Below are 17,567 nucleotides of genomic sequence, written 5' to 3'. Positions count from 1 at the left end.
CCCCACCGTGGACCGACGGCTAATTGACTTAAGATTCGGTTTTTCAGCTCGTGCGCTGATTCAGGAACAGCTTACGCTTACATAATCCCCAAATCTGTTTCTGAGGGGTGACAAGGAAACTGATCACAGGTCAGATAGTGGCAGACTCGCCGACTGCTGAGCTCCAAAATAGTCCAGGAGACAGAAGGGTGCAGGATTAAGGGTCTCTCCCTGTCTCAGACACACACATCCTACTCTGTCCGTCATCTGAGCAATTCAAAATTGATACCTGAAAAACATAGAACAGACCTAACAAGGTCATATCTGTATCAATTCTAGAAGTTTTGAAGTTAGCAGCGCGACTGGTGACAAGGTTTAGTGACAGGACTGGGTAGAAAAGGTGCCTCCTTTGTAGACGTACAGTGGTCGTAACCGACTGACCTGCCTGCGGTCCAGACAATGAGAGAAATATATATCATTTTAATTCATATCATTTCAGAGAAAATGCTGGGTGGATTGAGCGCTTGTACATCTCTACTTTACTCTGTTCCCCTCCTCATCTTCACTCACAGTCGGCTCAGGAAGCAGGGATGTAAATACGGAGATACAATGGAGTACCTGTACATGCACTTCCTGTAATTGTTTTTTGCTGTACTTGGAGGGCCGCACTGAAGCTATATTTCATGTTACACAACTATAGATAATAAGACGTGTGTGTGTGTGTGTGTGTGTGTGTAAGAAAATCAGCCAGAAATAAAGGCCTGCTCGGCCCAGTCCTACGTCTCCACGCGTGACGCAGTCATTGACACAAACAAATGCCGGTCACATTTGCATGTGTTGCGGTGACAATGGCAGCAGGACATTTGGCTGAAATGCAAATGTTTGTAATAAATGCAAACAGGGTCTTCTGTTTTAAATGTAAAATCCAACACAGCAAAACCTTTCTATCCAGTGTGAGGTATATATTTAGTATACATTGTTCATTCAATATGGCAAAGACAAATGTTTGGTGATCAGAATTTCTCACTTTTCTACTACAATAGCAGTTAAAAAGTTAGTATTGAAGTAATAATAATAATAAAAATAATAATAGTATAATAGAATAATAATAAAAACATTATATACTATTGGTATAATAATAATAATTATTGTCATAATAATAATATTTATTTTTATTTATTATTAAATAATTATTATTATTGTCATAGACAACAACAATAATAATATTTTTATTTTTTCAACAATGTACAATGTGAATAAAAAAATAATAATAATAAATAAATAAATAAAATATGTAAACACAGAACAGGACTGTGACCTGTGAAGAAAATGACATCAATTCTCCACTGTGTTCCACAGAAGGTACTTCTTAAGTAAAGTTAAACTAATCACTACTGTGTACACTGCTGTACATGGTGAACACATGGCCAAGTGACTCAGATCTCAGAAATCTCTAACATATACTGTGTACTACTGCTTACTCTACCGTTGTTTTCTGCAGAGGTGAGCTGGTTTCTCTGGAAGTCATCTTCACGTACAGGTCAGCCAACACTCTGGGCCGCAGTAAACATCCAATTGTCCAACTGTTAACCGGCTCTGAAAACGTGTCTGGAGCTGTCGTATTAATTCCAGGCTTCACGATGTCTAGCCAGGTATAATCACGTAATTTAAAGAGCAGGTTGCAGGAGGCTGGGGGAGGGAGGGCAGGGACGGACGGACGGGGGTTAAAAGAGCGAGGTGTCCCGAGTAAAGATAGAAACCAAAGGATGGAAAAAAAAAAAAGGTCCATCCAGAAGCTTTTTAGAAGTACAAAGCCCTCCTAATCTTGCAGCCTAATTGGTGCCTGCGTTCTGTCAAAGCCATCTGACGATTCTGGAGAGATTAAACAGCCCCACTCTGAGCTCCACCAGTCAGGGTCTTCCCCTCTGTTCTCCCTTTCTCCCCCCCTTATTCTCTTTTATCTGCCACCAGCAGCATTGACTCCTCCCTCCTTGTCTTGACTTGTTTAATGACTCAACTTAACTTTACTTAATGTTAAAAAAAAAATTAAAAATGAACTCTTGCGTAATCAGCTCTCTCCCAAACAGACAGGAAGTAACTGGTGAACAGAGTGGAGAACTGTCCAAAATGTGTCCTTAAAGAAGACGATGTCCGACAGACAAAGATATATTTAAGGCTTATGTTATTGGTGCTCTGTGTCATGAGCGCTCAGGATATGTAACTGCAGGTTAAAGGTCAACTGGCCAGGATTTAGGAACCGACAGGTGAAGTGACAAATTGTACTTCAATCATTCTTCTTCACTTGTAGTTAATAAAAACTGTAATGTATACTTTTGGATGCATTTAAATGGATACAGCTGTTGTTTTAATTCAAATATATGTCAATTTCAATTAGATAAAAATAACTACAACAACAACATTCTAAAGTTTTACATAAATTAAACATGTGGCTTCAGACTCACCTAACATCTGGCATTTTTTTTTAGCCCCTGTTGAATAGAGACGTCCACTCTGTTTCCTGTTTTTAGCATTCATGCTAGCTGCCACAGCTGCTTCATACAGTTTCTTAGTTCTGATTAAAATTTCTATCCTGGACTCTGGCTTAATAAGTTAATTGTTTTGAACCAAATTTTGTCTGATAATGTTTTGCCATTGACAGCAGCACTGTCATCCTCTGATATCCACGCAGACCAAGACAGCTGAGCTTCAGTTAGCTGTTTTTAGCTGTTATGCTAATGGGTCTGTGACAGTGCTTGAACGGCTCAGTGCAGCCGCCTTGCTGCGTTTAACTGTCAATTTGTAATTTACACTATTTAAATAAACACATTATCAGCCTTTTTTTTGTCAATTTTGAATATTGTCATTCAACTGTAAATGTCAGTGACATTATTTAAACTGTTTCACAGGCGTTTACTCAGTAGCCAAAACACTGGTCACTGTGTTTCCATTGTGTGGTGCCACATACAAGTTCTCCACTGATCCTCATGGTGGCCAGGAGCCTAAAGCTGAGTATGTGTTCTGGAGTGAAGCTGTTACAATTTTTTTTCTGACACAGACATAAATCTCAAAATCTTATGTAATTCTCTGCAGCAGGTCCCTGTAACATTTCTGTAGAAACCTCAGGGTTGACTTATGAGAAGACTGCTTTTCCTCATTCTGGCTGTTAAACATTAACACTTTTTTTTTTTTTTAAACAAAGTCAGATCACATCCCATCTTGTGCTCACTGTGTGGTAACTACTGCAGAACTGCATGATGGGTAGTGAATACATTTCTCAATTGTTGACGTCTAAACGTTGGCCAGGACGGAGCAGATAAGTGTCTTCCCTCCGAATGACTCACTGACCTCAGCGCGCACAGACGGCTTCCTGGGAAAAACCACACAAGTTTCAGAAGTCTGTGACAACATCGCCCACTAAAGTCACAACGCATGCACATTTTCGCATGGCAGGGTTAAATGTCCCATCGCACTCAGGTGGCATGTTTTTCGATGAGGTGTGGAGACGGATGGACAGGCCAGAAAATTACAAGGAACCAAGGTCTTATTTGGACAATAGTCCACAGTCCTCCACGACTGCAGTACTATTTAGTTGGGTATAATGTGTTTGTAAACAGACAGCATGTTACTGCCTGTTCCTCCTCCATTTGGCTTTGGAGACTAGCGCCACCTACTGGTTTCATTTTACAATGTCTGATATTTTCTTAAGTAAAATAAAAATAAAAAAACCCAGAGGGATAGATGAGATTTGATGCTGATTAAAAGGTGCACTATAACATGCTGTCAGGTACGAGGTCTTGGGTACAATCCCACCAATGTCAGGTTTGGTTGGAAGGGTATCGGATGTAAAAAAAAACAAAACTGGACTCTGTTTGAATCCAAATGATTCATTGGACTTTTATTATGGGACATTTCTCCATAGCAAACTTTAAGGCAACAGACAATCCCTGACACTTACTCAACACAACTGAGTAGAGCACAGGATGTACAAAATCCCAAACAAGAATTTACAAAACCCTGTGATCTCACACTCACGTCAACTCCCAGAGACAAAGATATTTCCCATAATAATTTCATTTAGCTCAGAATACAAACTTCATAAGTGAGTGAATGTGCACAGCCTGGATTGAAATCTTGATTCAGATCAGTTTTCCCAACACAACCCCACACCAGAGTGTAAATAAAGGCTGTGGAACGATGCAGGGCAGCTGACATGAAGCCAGGACCTGCCCTGTAGTTGGGGGTTTATGAAAGTGTGCAGCACAACATGTGTCATGTGAGTGTGTGTCGCGTGTCCACCCCCTCAACCGCATGCCTGCTCAGATCTGCAGGGATTAGTGGAGGGCTTGTCAGGAGCAGAAGTGACTGTACATAAAACAATGCATGCATGCATGCCCACACAAACACACACACGTGCACACACACACACCCAACAGCTGAGTACACAAACTGCCTCTAAAGAAGCCCTGCTCTTGGCTTAATGCATCAAATGCCACGTGGCACCTGCTTCAACCATCTCATCTCTCCACACGCTGCAAACACGGAAAAATACGACCACGCACAGACACGCACTTTGGCGTCGACATACGTACACAGACATGCCTGCTCCAGAGATGCATCATCAGACTGCACACCAGCCGCCCGGCTGTGATGAAGACGCTCTTGTTTGAAAGATGACTAAAGTTCCCTGAAGTCAGTCAGGGTTATTACCCCGACGCTAATCCTCCCAAAACTGGCACGCAATAAATAACGTCTGTACACATCGCACTTTACAGCACACGCTGTACAGTACATCCATCACACGTTGGGAGTTCGATCATAATTGTTCTATAAATAACAAAAGCACGACCTCGAGGTCACAGAGTTGATTAGGACGATGTGAAAACATAGATCAGGTACACGTACGGCTGAAGGCCTAATGAACCAGATTCATAATTAGGGCAAAAACTGCCTGTCGGAACAACTTTGGCGGTGATGTTTTTCCACCACCTTCACAGTTTCTTCTCCCGAGGCGACTTTTCATCCGGGGTTCGACATCTTGCCACATCCTCGCAAGCGGAAAAATCTGTGGATGATCAACTCTTTATGTATGGAATTTCCGCAGATAAATTCAAAAATCCAGATTACACTGACTGACTCCATGTGATACAAGAGCCATCCATCACCAGGCAGCACTGAGACTGCACCAGTGAGAGCATGCTGTTACTGATTACTCGCACTGATTTTGCAAAAGACAAAACGGCACAAGATAAAACTCCCCAGTCTGCAACCTGACAAAAATTTCCCTCTCTGACCTCACTCTGAACAACCTGTCCTGCCAGAACACACTAACACTTACATAATAGTGTTGTCTCACACCGCACACATGTGTACGCATCATTATCAAGAAGGGTACGTTAGCCTGGGGCTAAGGTTTCTGGAGACTTATCAGTGTTCATCCCCCGAGATACGACAGAAAGCGCTGCTGTCTTATCTCGTTTCGTTCGTTCAAATTCCAAGGTGTTCTTTATAAAAAAGACTTTAATTTTTAATGTTAAAAGTGAATAGAGGTGTACACTTAGGCTGTAAATGTGGATCCACTTTGTTAAACATTAAAAGGTCAAAGTCAGATTATGCAACACATCCTGAATGATCTTATCACACAAAGCTAGATACAGGTTTTCAGCTCCTACCACAAGGAACAACCATCTTCAGTATCAAGTTGTTTTCACTGTAAGTATTACTGCAATACATTGTATAGAAGTGACATACAAACAGTCAGAATCTGTCCCCTCAGTGTACAACACCATTATTTGCCCTACAGCGTACAAAATCCCTAGAAGAGATTAGAAACAACCGTAATACCTGATCAGATCCATAAACACATAAATCCACCACAGAGGTCACGACACGGACCTCAACCTACAGGGGGCACCCAGCACTGCCTCTATCATCAGACCCAAGCATGAGTGAGTGCCGCACAGTCATACTACACTATGCTGCAGCCCACATGTCACTGGGTGGACTTATCTTGATTCTAAAGAAGAAAAACACTTGAGTTTATCTGATGTTTTTGCAAGTTATGTATTCATGTATATGAACCTGTTGTTGTAGAAAATATTACAGAACGTCATCCCATCCTACCAGGAGGCCGAATGCACTGAGAACTGCCCCAAAGGGCAACATTGCTGGTGAGTTCAGCCTAAATGTCACTCTGGTACTCTTGACATTTCAAGTCAACATTAAGTGAATTACTGCTGAAGAACATTGATGCCACCAGACATGACATGAGTAGCTCGACACAAAAAAGAAAAAGAAAAGAAGATGCTCCTTTATTGGGTACTATACGGTTGTGTTGTTACACAACCTGAAACCAAAGAAACTCAATGGAAATGAATATCTTAACTGTGCAATATATACACATATACATACATATATACTGTATATACACATATACATATATATGTGTATGTATGTATATAATTCTGAAAAAAAATATTTAGCAGTAAACAAACACTGGTTTTGAGCAAATCTGAAATTTTTTTTTTTACAGTAAACAAACACTGGTTTTGAGCAAATAAGTTGGTATTATAAACTCAAAATTACTGTTTGGAAGGGACATTTAGAACAGACTAAAATGTGCAATTCATTTGTGTTTAACTGTGAAGATAATGCAATTAATCGCTGTTGAATATTTGAATCGAATCCAAGCCCTAATTGCAACCATACTCCACTCACACAAAGTCTCAGAGTTCATTATTTCACTCGTAAAAACAGAAACAGAAATCAACTGCAAAAGACACAAAACAGTTAGTTTGGTTTAAGGTAAATACTTACTGAGTAATCATTACTAGTCTGACTGCAGGTCAATATGTAAATATGTTGGTGACAGATAATGTACAACACATACAGTTGTTTTACTGGACGGGGTAGAAAAATACACATAGAAGAAAAAAAAAGAAACAATAAAATGTTATCTTTTGTTGACACACTGTTGAAATGGGGAGTTCTCTCACACACTCCCAGGAACTTTCTCTCATTATTCCACTGTAACACACATGCTCTTTGTCATGGCAGTGCCCACACCCTTAGAACAAACACGGTGCTCTGTCACTGATGTCACTGCTAACCTACACACAAACGTATGCACACATATCTGCTTCCACTATTCTCATGGGTGGGGTAGCGGGGGTTGGGGGTCTGTGTATGTTTACATACAGACCAAGTTACAGCCCGACTGACCTATTTACGTGGGTACCACTGTCTCCTCGTTCCAATAAACAGGCACGAGGGAAGAGATGATTTGTTGTTTACTTTATTGTATATTTTATACGCCACTATTAGCTTACGTTTGCTCTCATAAAAAAAAAAGAAAAGAAAAAAAAGAAAAGTTAAACGGCTAGCAAAAATCCACTAGGGTTTTGTTCCAAGGCAACCGTTTGATCACACAACGTTGCCACAAGCTGTTTTGATTATTTAACAAGTTTGGATTGTTTTACAGCACAGAACCGTCTTTGAGGTTTTCTTAAGACCAGATGTCAACACTGACAACAAAGCAGCTAAAAAGTGCAGCTGTTATGTTTTACTTTTTTTTCTTTTTCCTTTTGGTTCAGAGTGCAGGAAGCAGTTAGCTAACGCTACTGCTGCTGAGGTTTAAAGTGGGCAACAATGCTCAACCCCAAACCTAACGTGATGTTAGCGTTAACGTCGCATACGACAGCGTTCATCAGTCATAACAGGCTACGGGACGGTTGCTCATTGGGATTGAAGACAATAGGTTGACCGTGACTGGCTGGCCTTACTGCAAACACACACACACACACACACACTCTCTTACACACAGGCTCACTCACGTCATCCCAATAAACGCACCTGTACGAGCTGTACTGAATGGTTAGGACTAGAGAAGTCGAATCATGCTCAGTCTTGTTCAGATTGCTGTGAAGTCAGTCAAATACTGAAGACAGACTTTGGTCAAGACGAATCCCCAACAAAGTCTGCGACACCAGACCAACCGATGATAAGTCAAATGCAGACATGAGTGTGTCATAGTACGTGACTCAAAGAAACCTAATTAGTCTCTCATTTTCACTATCAGATCAACCCGTGCTCTGACCTTAGATTTCCTGCTTCCTGCTTGTGTTATGACTGAATTCACCAGTGAATCTAGAGTGATTTAAAACATGAAATTCATTTTAGATAAGGTCTGGAGGATAAAAACCAGAGGGAAACAGATGAAATAGTTGTTGCTTAACAAATGGAGTGATATGATGTATGGAATTTACTCCTAATAAAACTGTTTATTTATCAGCTGAAACCAACAAGTACATTGAAGTACAACAGCAAACAACAACCGACCAAGACAATAATTATTATGTGTATTTAACAACTGAGTGAAAAAAAGTCCAAGTACCAGCAGTGGTATGCATACCAGGGCTTGAGAACCACTGTTTTATATAGCCTGTAATTAAAGGCCCAGCAGAGGGCAGCATCACCTCCACTCTGACATGTCTTTTTGTAAGTTAAGTCTCTGGTGTCAAAGCTAAATGCATTGCATTTCACCATAATTTAGATTCATATTAAGTAATAATCACTAACGAGTTCTGAAGTCATGGACCGGGGCGTTCAAACTGCAACTAGGACAACATGCTAACAGAACACTATGGCAACTAGGACAACATGCTAACAGAACACCAAAACTCTAGTCCACCTCAACTGTAAAGATACACAGAGCTAACGTATTGTTTGTTTTTTTCCCAGCTGATCTGACAAAGACCACGGAAGGTTCAAACTCCGTGTATTAACTCCATTCTAACCTATTTCTTGGGCCTCCTCGTTCCGTGTATTAACTCCGTTCTAACCTATTTCTTGGGCCTCCTCGTGTTTGCAGGAGAGGAGCCGGCTTTTCTAAACATTTCACAAAATTTGCAATTAGCGGTGGCCCCCACGAGGTGCCAGTCCCAGTCAGGCTGTGGGAGATCAAAGCAGGAGCCGGGGCCGGGGCCGGCCTCACCCCCGGTCTGATTTATTTTCAATAAATAAACGATGCGTCCATCTGTTGAGGAGCGGCATGTGAAAAAAGCCGCCGCCATCGCTCGTTCACTTTCTTCTGCCTCCATCTGTCCTCTGGTCGAGCGAGGAGACAGAGGAAGAGAGCCAGGACCTAAGCCTTTTTACTGCCGTCCTTATGCAACGAGACTGTGTCTGTCTGTCTGCAGGTCTGGTCCTTATTACCAGACTCTCCTTCAGTCTAATGCTGCACAGTGCTGACGCCTCACACACATATGGATTCACTCAAACGGAGGCACTTGTTGTTTCTTCTTCCGCTGAAAGAAGCAAAAGTGAGTCGGCGTGTGTGTGTTTGTCTGGTCTATCTGCACTTGTGGGGACATTATTTGGATAGATACTCTTATGGGGGGCGGGGGGCTGTGTCTTTGTGGGGACATCTACTCTGAGTCAATTCAGGCTCAAGGTTTACTTGAAAAAAAATGTGTGTGACAAAAGTAAAAAAGGGAGTAGGACCAGGACCAATCAAACGCCAGTATTGATGACTGAGACGGTGATCATTCACAAGCATTAGATTTCGCAAATACAGTATTTCAACATAGGTTGAGTCTATGGAACACTGTCAAACAGTGGGTCGTGACCTCAATGTGGGTCACAGGGATGGTTCGAGTTGGCCATGGAACTAAATAGTGAGTCTTGGGTCAAAGAGACAAAGTGTAATACTGTAATACAAGATCGATTAAATACAAAGACTAAAGATGTAAATGTAGTTTTCATTCTTCAATACATTGTCCTACTTTTTTTACTTTGAGCTATTTTGGTACAATCATCCTACTTTTTTTACTTTGAGCTATTTTATGTCTTACTGTTTTTTTTTTTTTTATTTCAGATGACTCTAGTCATCTACCTGTTATTGCTGCAGGTTTAGCAAACGGATGTGCAACATATGATCATCCTTTAGATCAAACCTGCCCAGGAAACAACTCTGACGTTGGTGCCACCTCATGTCATCACATTTTATCTTAACTTTTGCTTTCTAAAGTGTCTTCAGAAACAAGATAAATGTGTGGGGTTTTTTTTATTATTATTATTAAACAAACACGATTTATGGCCCAAAAAAATCCTGGATGTTGCAAACAGGAAATACCTCCAGTGTAATATAGACCATAAACAGCGTAGGTGTCTGTGTCAGTGTGAGTGACTCATGTTCTTCTTCATCTGATAGTGTTAAGTTACAACAACGAACACACGTTGTATTGGTCACGGCATTTCATAAACTCACCCACCTCTGCACGGACACGTACAGCAAAAAGGGTTTTTTTTTCTTCCCCCCAGATTCCACAGCTTGAAGAATCCTTCACATATAAGTACAGACAGACAACTGACAGGAAATGCTCTGCTGAGACGACCCAAAAAAACCCTCTCTTGCGACCCACCTGAGGGTCGCGACCCAGTCTTTGGGAAACAATGATTTACATTAGTCAAATATGTCGCCTCAGTCTGTCCATTTACTGCCCCCCACTGGTCTCTCTTATCTCCACTGCTGACCCATCCTGCACTGTCCCATGCAAACAACCTGAGGGTGAAATCACACATCGCCCAAAGGTCCTTCTGGCAACACACACATATTGCGAGGATCAAGTTTTCAAGAAAAAATGTTGGGAAACAAATAAGATTCCAGGGACTATTCCCTTTTTGTGAAACAGGTGATGCATTCCAGTCAAATGTTACGGTATGTTCCAACATGCTGCAAAGTTTTGCTCAGAAAAAAAAAAAAAAATTGAGCTTCTCATTTCACCACATAACCTCCCAAAGTACTGAAGCATTCTTTAGGGGAAAGAACACATTTCAGCAAATGACTCCAAGACATAAGGTTTGGAACTAAATACAGATTTTTTTTTTCTTTTCCTTTTGGGTTTATATCACAACGTACATTAACCTCATCATCACAGAAGGAGGAAAACGACTTACTGAAGAGGAAAATCACCACTTAATCCTCGCTGACCTGGAGAACTCCTCACATTCGAGCTCAACACGAGTCAAAAGACAATCAGTGCACCGGATTAACAACGCTCACCGGCCGCTCAGCTGGTCTCTCTCTCTCTCTCTCTCTCTCTCACTTACATGTCAAGTGAACTGACTGCTGTCTGACTGGAGCAACATTAACTGGACTATGACGCAACCAGCCTTCCCAACCATAGCTGCGGGGCAGAAGAAGGAGAGACAGACAGGAAGGCAGTGAAACAGCACCAAAAAAGGAGGAAGTGACAGAAGTGGAGACTGATCATTCTTAAACCGCTCACAATTAAGAGTGAATGAAATGGAAAACAAAACGCTGTGGTGGCACCAGCTGGTCCGCTAACAGGAGGAGCAGATGTAAAAACTGCAGACATTCAAGGAAAAACTGAGCAGGAAAACTGTTTTACATCGATGTGATGAAAAGAAAACACACACACAAACACACACACACACACGAGTGAATACAGATCTGTTCCTAACGCACCTCTCAGTGTGTATCCTGGTTCAGCACTGTTTTGTCATTTGAAACCACATCTGTGACGTAGGTTAGGATGAAATGTATTATTTTAGGGGGAAAATCATTTTCTTAATATTTACTTATATTAACTTGTTTCACCTGTAGGGGGTGCTGGGAATGACATTATGTCCATTAGTTAAATAAACTGGTACAGCATGATAGTTTTAAATCAAATAATAAAATAAATTAAGAAACAACAGCCCCCCTAGGCCTGTGCAGTACCTTTTTGCCCTCCCAGTGGGTCTCACCCCCCACTTTGGGAACCATCATCTTAAAGAACTGCACTGTCCCACAGAGTATTAGAAAAGCACTTCAGAACACACACACAAAACAGGATCTAAAGTCCAAAAACAACATAGCAGTGATACAGCACGGAGCTTCACTGTTGTGTGAAGCCGTACACCTCCAATAATGGTGTGACACGATCTGCTCTGAATTCAATTAAAGTCCCGATTTTGCACCTGTAACCACAGAGGTTTTAAATATGAAAAACATGACTTATTGAAGTCAGTCTTCGTAGCGGCTGGGAGGAGATAAGCTAATCCCGCTATCTCCCCGACTATGGCATTTATCAGTTCCATTTCTGCCTCATACTGTGTTTTTTTTTTTTTTTTACTGATAAAAACATCCTTACAAGGTGTTTTTTTGTAAATTCCTTTGGGTCTCTGAAGCTAGCTTTAAATAAATCAAGAGATTATAAATATATAAACTTTTTTTATTAACTAATATTTGATGGATTAGAGCTCTCACGACCTATCACAAAAATGTTGAGTATGTTAGCTTTAGCCAGCTCACAGAAAAATACATTCAACTACTGCTCCACTCCTCATTTACCTACCATGGAAAACGCCAGTGTCGTTCCACGGGTGGGCAACCCCTGTGACCTCGGGGATGAGAACCAATCGAAACTTTCAAGGTCTGATATTCAGCAGGTGGTGTGTTTCTGTCCTTGCCTTTATCTGGAGTGTAGTCCTTCTGATCAGTGAGTGTGAAAAAAAAAAACCTCCGAATGTTGAGGTGAAGAGACTGAGTTCAAGTGAAAGCCGATGAGATCGAATGTAAATGACAGGAGCCGAGCAGTGCGTTCTGTTTACTACTGCAGTCGACGAGGAAGACATATGACGAAAGAGAAAAAAAAAATCCCAAAACTCCGCCTTACTTCCCATTCACCCCCATGAGCTCACACACATCCTGACTCATTTAAACTCCCACTGAAACTGAGCTGCTCTACTGGGAATAACCAATGTTTTCCACGTGACAAGCACTACTCCTGCTCTCACTCAGTCAGTGAGCAACCGGCAAATTTCCCTCACATTTATTCCTGTCTTTGAAGTGGCCAGCTTGACGTAGCACTCCACTTGACCTCAGACCACAGAAGGAAGTGCCCTTATTGTCCTTGTTACTAACTTTTACAGACCAACTTTGTGGCTAGCTTTAGCCGTTTTGTGCTGCAATGTTTGGATACTTTGTAGCATTTCATATGACATCCTGTCGACCAGTGGTTCTCAATTATCCTGTCCCCCCTTGGGGACAGAAATGTTTTCACGACCCCCCCCAACACACACCCCACAAATTGAAATACTATTGAGTACCTGATAACATGTTTATTTTTATCTGTACAAACCACTGTATGAGTTGCTGCCACCTAGTGACTGGAGGCTTGTTATCATTCAAGCATTACAGCAGTGATACACTTATGTCCAGCGTGCCATATACCATTGGAAGCCCCTCACTCCCCACCGGCACCTCACGTCGCCCCCTCATGTGTACAACTTTTCGCTAACCTTTAGCCACTGGGCTACCACGCCATACTTATCAGAAACAAATAAGTTTTGACAAGTTTTGAAACAATCTTTCGAATAGATTTTAATTATTTTATGGCTACATTTTAGTAATCATTTGCTAACTTGCTGACTTAAACCAGGGAATTGTTGATGCATTTTAGCACCCTCTACAGGTGTGGGTCAGTCAGTGTTTGTAAGCAGACAGAAGGAATTGTTGATATCTTGTCCATTATCTATCGGCCCAACAAAAGGTAGAAACTGCTGTGGGTGTTAAATGCTACTAAAACGTAGCGAGACGTTTTCTATTAAACTAGGATATTTTTTTCACCTGGACTAAAAATCCTTAAAAATGTTCCTTCCTGTCCAACAACACAGAACCAGAAGGCGACATGGATGACTCAATCAGGTCTATTCTACATAAACAAAAACTGGTTCGTCTGATGCTGATTCATCTGGGTCAATGATGACATTCAAATGACTAAAGCACCGTGTTTATAATAAACGAATAATCCAAAAAAACAAGATTAGTCTGTTTAGTCTCCACACAATTTCCCAAACTGTGAAAACATTCGTACTTTTCCATCAGACTCCGTAGGAATGTCCAGTATCTTTCCCATAGGAAAAATGTTTGAATTTGGAATTCAGGGTCAAGGATCCAGGGAAGTCAAACAACATTAATTTGGTGGGTAAACTAAAAGTATTTCTTCAACTTTGGAGAAGTGGATTAAAAACTAAAAACAAAATCTGCAAAAATATGAGCTAGTATCCACTTGAAGTGTTGATGTAACAGCCAGTATTTGTAATCAGACTCTTGAAAGAGTGATACTGATATCACTTTATTGAACTCATTTATTTACCTTTTTTTATTTACATTTATTTTAACGTCCAGAACTGCGATGACTGCAAGAGATTGTATTGACTGCATGTTTGCAATAGGGGACGAGGGAGGAAGGGAGGATGGGTGAAACCCCACTCCTCTTTCTGTGGCGCGTCTTCAAAACAAGTTGATCTGTGGAGCTTGTTTGTCACACCAGGCCCCACTCGGCTAAATTAACCCTTCAGCTTCACCTTTTTCACGAACTCCAGGAAGGTCTAAACACGTCAACTTCTGTTCCTCATCTAGGGACTGCTATCAAGTTCCTTTCAGTTTGAGGAACAAGAAAAAATGTTAAGCTATAGTCTGAAATTTCAAAATTATAGCACATGTTACCGAACTTTTGACATGTGATGTAATTCCCCCCCAACTGCCCCCGGATTGGAACTCATGACCCTGCCATTATTAGGGGCTAAAAAAAGGTGAACTCTTGATTTTTGACCTTGGAAATGACCCCTAAAGAACTATGAGGTCTGTTTTCATTTCTAATCATCACGGGGGAATTTAAGAAACAAAAATATGGACGTCAGTTTCCACATCTGTATCTAACATTGCTGAGAGTGTTTCATTAATCTAAATGTCCACATATGAATACAACTGATCTAATTCTCAGGCCTGTGACTTTTAAGGAGTTGCTGGGGTTTTTTTTCCATTACCTACATGTGGCCCCTGGTTCAACTCTGGCTCCACCGCTCACTTCATACAGGGTCGTGTCTATAGGATCCTCCGTCAGGTACCCTCTTCCTGTTTTCCCCCGTCTGACGCTGTGCTGTTTCCTGACTAGGATGCTCCGGGGGGGTAAAACTGGCGTCAGCCGTACCCCCACTCGCGAGTGTTTGAGTTTTGTTTGTGAAGACATTCTATAGATGGACATTCATCAGTCTCCGTCCAGACTGTTTGTTATTGCTGAATGTTTTTCTAACCACCAACCCTGGTGAGCGGGTGTTTCCACATTACAGAAGCGTTAATAGATAGACATCAGGAATTTACTAAACATCCGAGTACAGAGATAACGACTACTGTAGGAGGACACGATAGCGCTGACACACGCAGGAATTAACGTTTTGTCTGGAAATAACAGCAGCAGCAGCAGCTTTGTGACATCCACCACGGTTTTAAAATTCAGTGAAGCTGTTCTGTGATGGGAAGTTTGAGGACATCGGATTGGTCACAAAAATTAAACAGGTGTGAAATACAAACATCTCCCTGCTGTTATTTGTGTTTCTGTTCCAGGAAACATATGGAAATATACTGGATTAATCATGAACAATTGTCAAGATGACAGCCCTAATATAAACATAACTGAACATACAGTATATTCTGCCCTAATATAAACACACACGCTGTATATACAGTATACATATATATATTCAGATATACAGTATATATTTTATATATTATATATATATTTATATATAAACATGTATTTATATGTATACATTTATTTCGATATATGTCTACAAATAAATACATGTTTATATATATTAATATGTACTGTATATATGTATATGTATACACATATTTAAATGTTTATTTACTATATATGTGTATATATATGTGTGTATATATATATATATATATATATGTGTATATATATGTGTGTATATATATATATATATATACACATATATACATATATACATGAACTTTAAGTATTAAAGTATTAAATATATAAGCTAATTAATAGCCCACCCCTGCACTAAAGGATGCAGCACCTGATGTGAGACAAGAACATGTTACTGCCTTTAATGGTTCACTGCAAAGTTTAAAGCGAGTCCGAACCGAGTTTAAATGACTAACAGTTTACACAGGGCTGGTGAAGTACAGTGACTGCCTCTGAATAAGAGCGAGCTCAGAGCCCGTCATGGCCTGCTGCAGTGACGGGCTGCGACCCACAGCTTGGCTGTCTACAAAGACAACGTCAACATTTAAACTTCTTAGGAAAAGACGGTTCATTTTCTTGGGGAACATCATGACACTGCGCCGTGTCACGTCACACACGCCATATGACGAAAGTCTTTGTTTACATGTGATGTAGCAATGAATCCAATCAGCTGACGCAGCCCGCATGAACTCAGATTAACACAGTATTTTCCTCATAGCCAGATTATCAAAGTGGTTGTGATGACAGTTCATTCTACTGCCTTCATCATCACATCATCATCATTTTAAATACATCCATCTAAATATCAAATCATTTTACATACATCCATCTAAATATCAAATGAGTTTTGTAAAGACCAGGATGCATATTTGTCATGTTTACAATGTGTTTCTGTGTTCATCCAAATGCAGTTAAAAAAATAAATTAAAAAAAAGCTGACTTTTCCACTAAGGCCTCGCCCACGTGTACTTCTGTGAAAGTGAGGCCGGACATGAATTCCTCCAGAGCAGTATACGTTCCCTCTCTTCCTATAAAAAACAATTTAACGCCAGAGTTTCCGGGACAATTGACTTTATTTCGATGGGAGATTAGGTAACGTTGCTGCACACACACCGTTTCCATCACTGCACTTACATTACTTCATAAAGTAAACTTTCCAAGACCCTCACAGTTAAAGCCGTGTTTCCAAGCTACTGATTTTTCCCAGACAAAGGGGCTGCAGACGGGTCTAGAACTGAGAGTCGTGTAGCTTGAACACAACTATTGCTGAGTGACGTATATGTACTGTAGCTAGCAATTAATAAGAATGATAAATATGGGCGAGTGGATTTTACTTTTGAAAAAAAAAACAAAGGTGATGACTGCAGGAATTTAAAGAAGACAAGGGTGAGTTTAGAGGAGAGGAGAACCTTTCACGGGAATCCACGTCCAGGTTAAACTGCGCTATACTTAGCTATACCTAAAAATTCCTAAAAAAAAAAAAAGAATAAAAAAATAAATAAAAATTAAACAAAATACAATTACAAATACTTTTTTTCCCTTCTGCATCATTTTATAAAATAAAAAATTTATTTATTTTATCTCCCTCCATCCACAATCCAACTGCAACCCATGAGGTGGTCCCCGCCCTCCACTTTGGGAACCATTTACTAAGAATTTGCAATTAACTAAATTCCCAATCTGAATGTTTTAAAACTGTGGGAGGAAACTTTGGAATTCACGAAAAAAAAACAAAAAAAAAAACACGAACACAATGAGAACAGACTCCACACAGAAGGATTGGGAATTGAACCAGCAAACGGATGATTGTTTCAGCAGTAACCGTTCTTCTACAGTAGTTATGCTTAGGTTGGGTTACTGTCCTCAAACCCCTTGTCTCCTCCCTCCTCCTCCCTCTGCTCTGCTTCAGTCCAGTCACAGAGGATGACTCAGACACGGTACCTGTTTAAGGTCTTTCTCCGTCACACTGTAAGGTCACGTCCTTAAAATGTAAAGAGCCGGCAGATAGAATCTGTTATGATTTGGCCT

At 40.6% G+C, this 17,567-nt stretch overlaps 1 protein-coding gene and 1 long non-coding RNA gene across 2 annotated transcripts in view; both read right to left on the bottom strand.

The window, feature by feature from the left end:
- The window catches only part of plekhg5b (pleckstrin homology domain containing, family G (with RhoGef domain) member 5b), a 66,329-nt gene that overhangs the window by 24,392 nt on the left and 24,370 nt on the right, over positions 1 to 17,567 (bottom strand).
- On the bottom strand, positions 7,149 to 9,768 carry LOC112487563 (uncharacterized). The gene is made up of 3 exons (XR_003050757.1): positions 8,817 to 9,768; positions 8,648 to 8,771; positions 7,149 to 8,615 (listed from the first exon to the last, which is right to left on the bottom strand). It is a non-coding gene; the product is annotated as an uncharacterized LOC112487563 (long non-coding RNA).

The sequence above is a fragment of the Cynoglossus semilaevis genome, chromosome 10 (genome assembly GCF_000523025.1).
Source record: "Cynoglossus semilaevis isolate Cse_v1.0 chromosome 10, Cse_v1.0, whole genome shotgun sequence".
Classification (NCBI taxonomy): Eukaryota; Metazoa; Chordata; class Actinopteri; order Pleuronectiformes; family Cynoglossidae; genus Cynoglossus; species Cynoglossus semilaevis.
This window is presented reverse-complemented; position numbering and strand designations above follow the sequence as displayed.